The sequence below is a fragment of the Drosophila takahashii genome, chromosome 3R, assembly GCF_030179915.1.
Source record: "Drosophila takahashii strain IR98-3 E-12201 chromosome 3R, DtakHiC1v2, whole genome shotgun sequence".
In the NCBI taxonomy this organism is placed as follows: domain Eukaryota; kingdom Metazoa; phylum Arthropoda; class Insecta; order Diptera; family Drosophilidae; genus Drosophila; species Drosophila takahashii.
The window spans coordinates 29800967-29809311 of record NC_091681.1 but is presented as its reverse complement, the minus strand read 5'-3'; the positions used below and the strand labels follow the sequence as shown (position 1 = coordinate 29809311).

Here is an 8345-nt window from a genome sequence, read left to right as displayed (position 1 = left end):
TATGTTGTACTAACAGTAATGCTACAAATGTTATTACTAAAGAGGTAACGATATACAACATACTTAATATTATGAAAATAATTGTGTGAATTTGTAAAAGGTTTTGGTGACCCCGATCTTGATTTTTTAATTCCCTATGAGATTGGGATAACCCTATATTTTTAAGGGTATCCAAATCGGCCTGAAATTGGGGACAAACAAATCTGTTAACTACATACCGTGCATTTTCCGCCCTTCGCCCCTTCTCCGCCCCCTTTTTCCGACCAAAGTGCAACAGGGTCTTATTGGAAACTCGTTTTCGAGCACCTTGGCTTTGTTTCTTATTAGCTCTTCAGCTTCTTAGTCAATTACTATTTTAATGCAAGCTCATTAGCCGAACGCCCCCGCTGCGAAAAGCGAAAAGCGAAAAGCTAAAAGTGAGAGCAGAGGGAGAGCAAGCTTTGCTGTCTGTTTACCTTTTCATAGCGTAATCAGCTGTTTTAGCTTAGTGAGAGCCACTAAAGAGAGAGATGCCCAGAGGGAGACAGCGAGAGAGAGCAGCGGCTGAGAGGATGTAACTGTAAAGGCGATACTTTTTTGTCAATTGATTGACAACAACAAACAGCAACGGCAACGTGAGAGAGCAACTGAAGGTATTTTAACTGTGGACGAGAGTATTTTGCTGCCGCTGCGCTGCGAGATTTCAGTCGCTTTCAGTTTTCAGTTTTCCGTGTTCAGTTTTCTGTTTCTGTTTCTGTTTTCAGTCGTTATCGCGACTTGGCGCTGTGAAGTAGTCAAGTGGGTCCGACGCGGTCGCTCTTCTCTCGCTGCCTTGGTGGGTTGTTGTTCTTGCCTTCCCCCCAAAAGCAGCCGCTCTCTCCGGGCGCTCTCTCTTGTTTTGGGGGCTCCCACGCGTGCTCTCCCCTCAGAATAAATCGTTAATTGGCGATTCGCAAAAAATATCGAAGAAAATGCAAAAGTTCAGCGAAATAATCGCGGTGCAGTGCAGTAAAAAATATAATACAAGCAAGGAAATCAACAACGGAAAAGATACAGTGGTGCAATCAAGAAGCTTTCCGTGTGTCTGCTAGTGTGTGTGTGTGCTCAAGTTCATGGTGTTTGTTTGGTTGTCCACAACAACAACAGTAACGTAAACAACAAACACACAAAATGACCAGGGAAATTCCAAACTGAAATCAGAGTGCAAATAAACTATCTTTAACTCGGAGTGAAGCGAGAAACATAACTACCGAAGACAATGCCCTAAAACAATTAATAAAAACAACACTGACAAGCAAAAATCCCCCCGATTAAGCTATCAATCAAGGGCTATAAATCAATTTTATCAATTAAAAAAAATACTGTAAAAATAAGCCATACAATTTTATTGAACGAAATATATTTTTTATAAATCTATAAAACTAAAAAAACTTCCGGGAAAATTCCTCGCCAATATAGGGCAAAAAATCAATCCTCAACCTTTATCAATCTTCAGTGAGATGTTCTACAGCGCGCCAAACACGGCCAACTATGAGATACAGATACACGGCGTGTATCGAATTGTCGAACAAGCTGTTGCTATATACACACGCATATATGGTGAAAGATAAACAGGAGTTAAAGCCCCGGTTTTCCGGCGATTGCAGTGTTGTTCAATTTGCCCCGTCTATCTGGATCTGAATGTCCATCGGTATCTGTACCTGTATCTGTATCTGTATCTCGTGGCGTCATCAGCGGTCGTGTTGATAAGCACTGATAAGCCATCTAATGCGCTCCCTATCTCGCCCGACTTTTCGCTCTCTCAGGGCGTCGAATTCAAGCGCTAAGTTTCTGTTTTTATTTTTTCGCCGCTTTGTCAGCGTTTTTTCTTTGCGATTTTTTTATGTGTCTGTCTTTGCCGGCGACCTTAGACATCATCAAATCAAATTTTTTGCCTCCATTTTGCGCGTTTAATTTGTCCCAGCTCTGTATATACCACCTCATGAATATATAAATTAGATTCCCTTGTTGTGAACGTCGGCAAAATGACTTTGTGTACGACTCTATCAAATATGCAAAGGCAGTCGTAATTAAAATGCAAAAGAAAACGCGAGTGCATAAATAATTGCCATCTTTATAATTGTATATATTATAATTGCATTTAATTCGAAGCGGAAATACTTACGGCCATAAAAACAAGAGATTTTCACATAACAAGGAGAAAACATCAAGCTATTATAAAAAGTAAAAACAAACTACGCAATTATTGAATTTACATACAATAAAAGGCCAGGGTAAGTTTCCATTTAGTTGAGCAAATTAATTAAGTTGTCTGTTATCGCCTCGTATTTCCCATGAAACTCAGTTGACCCCCCACCCACACGCTCTTTTTACCACTAATTTTTTCCTGGCCAACTTACGCAGTTGAAAATCAATAAGCTTTGACTCTTGCTTATTCCTAGCTGAACTCGCCGACGTTTTTCATTAGCAACAGCTGATTGCACAAGCTGCACCCACCCACTTTCCACCCGCCGCCCCTGACCAGTGCCACTCCCACTCCCCCCCTCAAACGGACCCTTCCCCCGCCCTCCGCCGCACCTTCATTGAGCGAACGCTTAACCTTGGCACGCCTTCGCACACAGTGAACACACCTTTCGTAGAACAAAAGCTGGGAAACTCGATTTAAAAGCCTCCAATTGAAGATTTCGACTTGAGTAACGCAAGTCGGTTACCTTTTCCGGTAGTTAAGTGAGGGTTTTGTTAGTGCTGTGTGTAACTGCATTGTATTCTTATAATCTAAGCCCTTAAACACGATTTATTACACTTTTTATTGAATAGGCTTACTTTATGATTTCTGAAATTTAATTTGGAAGACATCTTACTTGTTAATCTGAGTTTATAATAAGCATTAGCCTTTTTTTACCCTTATATTATTGGTCTTAACTTCTATCTTTATCCGTATGGATATGATTACTAAACTTTAATTGAAACGACTTGATAGAGTTTCAAATTCTTTTTCCGGTATTTTCATTTTATGAAATAGCCCATTAAAACCTTTTTTGGTTATCTCATTAATTTAATTTTTAAATTAAAGTAGCTAAAATCGTAAAACATTTCGACCAAAAATGTTTTTATTTAGCAACAGCTAAAATAATCCAACAAAGTTAAAAATTTAAATTTGCTTTATATAGCCAAGTTTCTTAAAAGTTGTTGCTGTTTTAACGGGGTGAATTATTCACCACCTCGGAGACCTTACTGTATTCTTGGGTGGGAACGCTGCTTTCTCCGCTCGAGCGGTTTGTTGGTGTTTTTCTTTTCGCTGGCCTGGCTTCCTGGCGCCTCATTAGTTTGTCTCCCGGTCTCCGCTTGTTTGCCAGAGTCTCAGCCATGGGATACGCCCCCCACTTCCACTCCCCGTTGAGGGTCTCAAGTGATGCATTTGCTACTTCACCATGTCAATCAAAGTTGAAGTCCCCGAGTGCAATCGCAGCGGGGCGGGGTGAAAAGGGGACAAAAGGGGAGTGGCAGACAGTCATCTAATCAGGCCAAAAGTGAAGGAATCGGGCCTCAATAACAAACCCATACCCAAGCCGTATTATAATCAGCTTTTGCTTATTTTGACGTTTCCAGGACATGCGTACCCCGCGGCGCTCTCTTGTGCAGATTTTCTCTTTTCGAAATTACTCCCCCGAGAATTCTCCCGAAAGCTCCACCACGTGATTCTGCTCAGCTGTCATCAGCTGTACTTTGACTTTCATTAAAGTCCCGCAGGCGCCAAAGGCATAAAGCTCCAGTCTACAGCTTTTCCATATCCTAAAGCTCTTCGGTTCTGCCTTTTTTACATGGTTTTTTATTTCTCTCGTGTCTTTAACCACCTGTTGATGTCATGTTTGGGGTTCTTCACTTCTTTAGAAAGTTTCTTTTCGCATTAAGAATTTATGCAAATTGTGGATGTTAGCTTGTAGCTATAAAAAGATCGCAGATTGATAGGACAAAAAGCAACCATAAAAATGATCTTCTCATGAGGTGAGCGTTCTATCATTTTGGAGCTAACTAAATCATTTGGTACAGTGGGAAAAAATATTCAGGCCATCGTGAGACTTGATTTATGGACTAGCTTAACTAGAATAATGAATTGTTATATAAATAAAATAATTCAATCAAAATATTATAGGTACTGTAACTGATTCTGTGGAAATTCAACCATTTCCACATGTTATTATGATAATTGAGAATGACAATTGTTTTATTTTTCTGCTCTGTGTGGGTTTTCCTCTCTTTTGGCCAACTCTTTTCCCCTTACTTTCACTTCAATCATTGTAAACTCCGCGTTCTTAAGTGAAAGGAAGCGTGTGTTTGGCTGGGAGTAGATGCTGCGATGCTTTCTAAATGATGATCACTTAGGCCGAAGCACTTGCCATTCACAATTGCCCACGCTGGCGATAGACCGTCTGGTACTCTGTGTATATAGAGCAGCACCCACGAAAAACCACTGACCGACAACATTCTATTTCAATTAGTGTAACTGACCTATGCCATTTGCTGTTTTGCAATTTTCTCCGCCGACGCCGCCAGTGGAGAAACATTAATCAGCACGATTTCAACCCGTTCGGGGTTTTTGTTTACACACACTGGCATTCATGCACAACTCCAGTCTAATGCCCAATGCCGGCGGCAGTCTGGAAACCAAAAGTCCAATAGCAAACACAAACACAAATAGTCGTCGAGTACTCAAAACTCGTACTCATACAAGAAGACAGTTTGCCCATAAATATCGCGTGAAACTGCCGCATTGTTTTGGATTTCAGATTTCGATTTCAATTCGACCCATTGAGAGTTCGCATTGCTTGTACCCTTTGTTTTGCCATTTGCCTTCTTTTTGTTTTCTCGCCTAATGGCTTTTTAATATGCCACAAAAAAAAGCAACGAAAATTATAATTTTCTATACTTATAGAGTGCATGGGCCGTGATCGTGTGGGAAATCTGAGTTTGTCACGCCTTTTAATTCGACTCATGATATAAAGTTACAAAAATCAACAAAGGCAAATAGGGTCTATTTACAAGTACAACCGATTGATCAAAAAGATTTAGACTTAAACGATTGCATTTTGCTTAAATCTCTTCAATTAAATTTATATTTAAATCATTCGTGCTGCACTTTTTCACTTCCTCCGTTATAAATTTTGTATAGGACATCATTACCATGATTCGTTTTGGCCAACTCATTATCTATTTGAAGTCCATAAATAACATTGAATCACGCAACGTTTTTATCATATCATCGGTGGGGCATCTGTCATACATCCATCAAAAGAAATATATATATCATTTGATCAATCATAGTTAATACTGATGGCCAGCGTTTAATTGCATTCAATTTGATGAGTTGCTGGCCACGATTTATGTAATGGCTGGAAATTTTGTAAATAAAAAGGGGAAGCTCGGCGTTGTTAACGGCACGCCATATAATATTTAAAAAAAAACACAAACTCATGACGCATGCATCGTGGCCAATTATTAAATATTTATTAAACGTCGTCGTTTGAAGACCGATTTACAGTTAGTTTGACCCACCCGCAGACCGGTTTATTACCATATTTTTTTGACAGCATTTGTTTCCTCTTTTTTCGAGTTCTGTTCTGTTTGAGTAACTGTTATTTTTTTATTGCATTATTAACGTGCGAAATATACAGCCGGGGTATTATAAAATAAAAGGTAAATACAGTGAAATATTGTAAAAAATATGAGAGATAGAAACTTGTTCGGAAAGCACACAAAACTATTAAAGTCGTAAAAAGTGTGTAAACGAACATTTTTTTCGCTTCTCAAGAGGTCAGCTTATATTTGTTCATGAGTAAACCTTAAAAAATTGAATAATTATTTATTATATTTGTTTGTGTGTGCTTAATGTGATTTTTATGGCACCTGAACTTTCTATAAGTGGTGGAGAAAGTTGCTTTGTTTTTAAATCTTTGCTTCCAGGAGCTTTGTCCAGATGGCGCTAATGCTTACAAGGAGCTTTGTCCCGTTTAGGATGTGAAATGAAGTCCTTCGAAAAGCTCACTTGTTGCTCGATTTCATTTGATTTCCAGGTCTGAGTAAAAGTTGAAAGCAAATGTTGACATCATCTGGAATTTCAAACAAACTCGAAGCTTTGTTGCATTTATTGATAAGAAAAACTGTTTTGATAAGAACGTTTCTTAGTAGCAACACATAAGCTTGGTATCTAGAAATAAAATTTTATGGGCAACTTGTGTAAGACGTATTTTCAATTAAATTCATTAAAAGTTAACGTTAAGCTACATATATTAACCCAAAAAATATTTTTATAAAAGGCGAAGCCTACAAGCAATGTAAAGTGTAATATGGATTTTATAATATCAGCTTCAGAGTGATCTTACTTTTTTCCTGCTTATGCAGTATGGAAAAAACGTTGCGTGGGACAAAACGTGCACAGCACAAACAATCACAAGTAACAACAATAATGGTAAATACAATCACGAGTGCAGAAATCATCCAACAACCGAAAATAAAAAATAAACAAAATGGTTTGGAATAAAATTGTGAGTTTCACAAATGTCACGTTTTATGTAACATTCGTTCGATTTAGTTTTGTTTTACCTGCTGATTTTTGGTCGAACGAAATAAATTTGTGCAGTATTAATAATAAATTGCATCAGCTCCCTGGCTGGAACAACAAAAACAAATTAAAATATACAGAGTACAAAGGCAAATGACAATTGCTCCTCATAAAAAATCGACTTTAAAATGACTTTGCCGGCAGCAGGAAATTAAATTTTGAAGTTTAAAAAACCCGCTGCGTACATAAGCCCAATCAAAATAAATGTCGGAGGTATAAAAACAATACATATATCGAAATCAAACGAATAAAACAAAAGGCTTTAATAAACATGAAAGAATGCAAATAATATGTAAACCACATAGAAACGTGCGATCGAAGATTTGCATTGAATTTAAATGAGTTGAATTGAACTGATAAACAGAATGAAAAAATTGCATCAATGCAACTGGTGAAAGATTAATGTTATTATTAATAATAGTTAGTAAACAGAACACTCACTTTGATTTTAAGTATTTATTATGGAATTACTTTTGGGAAGGACAAAGGTTACAAACGGATTTAAAAGCATTAATGAAAATAAGTTATTGTTCAGTAATTTTTGAATATCAAAAATCAGGGACTTCCCCGCAGTTATCGTCATCAAACCAGTTTCTTCATTTAAATGGGTAAAACTCGAAAGACAATTATTTTCCGACTCTTAACGTGCCAGTGTAGACTTCAAGATACAAAGATAAAGTAAATAAAAAGCTGTTTTGAAGTTTAAAACTGTGTCAATGAAATTTTCGTGGGGCAAACTGCAATTGTTGTTCATAAAACGGCAGGCAGAAAGGCTTTAGTCCGGAGTTTACTAGCCTTCTCTGACGTTGAGTTCCGAGTGATTCACGAACTCGTTTCGCACTTTGGTTCCAAACGATCCATCGCCTCGAGGCCCATCGACTTGGACGAGCTGTGAGTATCTTTTCAATAATTAGTTTGTTCGTTTGCCTCACTAATTATGCTGAAATATTCAGCTGGAAACAAGTTAAACTTGTCGCCTTGTCCCTGTGGCTTTGGCTTTGGCGTTCATTTGATTGAGCTTAGAGCAGACACACACCCCAAAGTGAATTCTTCCGAAAGCGGCGTTAAATATTTCGAATAGCTCTCTGGTTCTAGTTGACATTAGTATGCAGAGCGTCGTCCAAAGTCGTGGGTTAGGTTTCGTCGGGTTCTCGACGACCAGGAAGCCTCCACAGCCGGCACATGCCACCCGGCTTCCAGCTCTGGAGGTGCTATTTGGTATGGATGGCCTGTTCTCAGGTTAAAGTTGTTGTATCATATACGGCATAGAGAGAGAGTACTTTCAGCGGGGATTTATGTTTGTTTTGATTGCCGCTAGTTATGAATGCACTGCGGAAAAATAAATGATGGTAGAGTTAGGATTACGTAAATATATTTTTGAAAATGTTGTAATTTCATATTTTAATTAGATTTTATTGAACTTTACCTTTAACTTAACCTTTAATCTTTATGAGCATGTTGGGAAAGAACTTTTATAAGCATTTTGATTTATTTAATAATGAATAACAAAATTGAACCATTTTTCATTGCATGAGTAATCAGAGCTATTATGATTAAAATACTAATACAATTCTATTCTAACATAGCTTTTCCCACAGCCATTCAAAATTCATCTTAAGCTTAACTCATGACCATAACCCTCTACTTACTCCACCCAATTCCTGACCGGGCTTTAAAAAGTGCCATATCACTTTGGGTTTTCTAATCGGTCATTGCCCTGATTCCATTTCTCCCATTATTGTTACTG

At 38.0% G+C, this 8345-nt stretch overlaps 1 protein-coding gene across 1 annotated transcript in view; it reads left to right on the top strand.

Moving 5' to 3' along the window:
• Positions 1-617: 617 nt before the first annotated feature.
• The window catches only part of LOC108065352 (extracellular serine/threonine protein CG31145), a 68330-nt gene continuing 60602 nt past the window's right edge, over positions 618-8345 (top strand). The window contains exons 1-3 of the mRNA XM_044395744.2: positions 618-632; positions 718-814; positions 2131-2252. The gene's annotated coding sequence lies outside the window, so the exon portion shown is untranslated. The remainder of the gene's footprint in view (positions 633-717; positions 815-2130; positions 2253-8345) is intronic.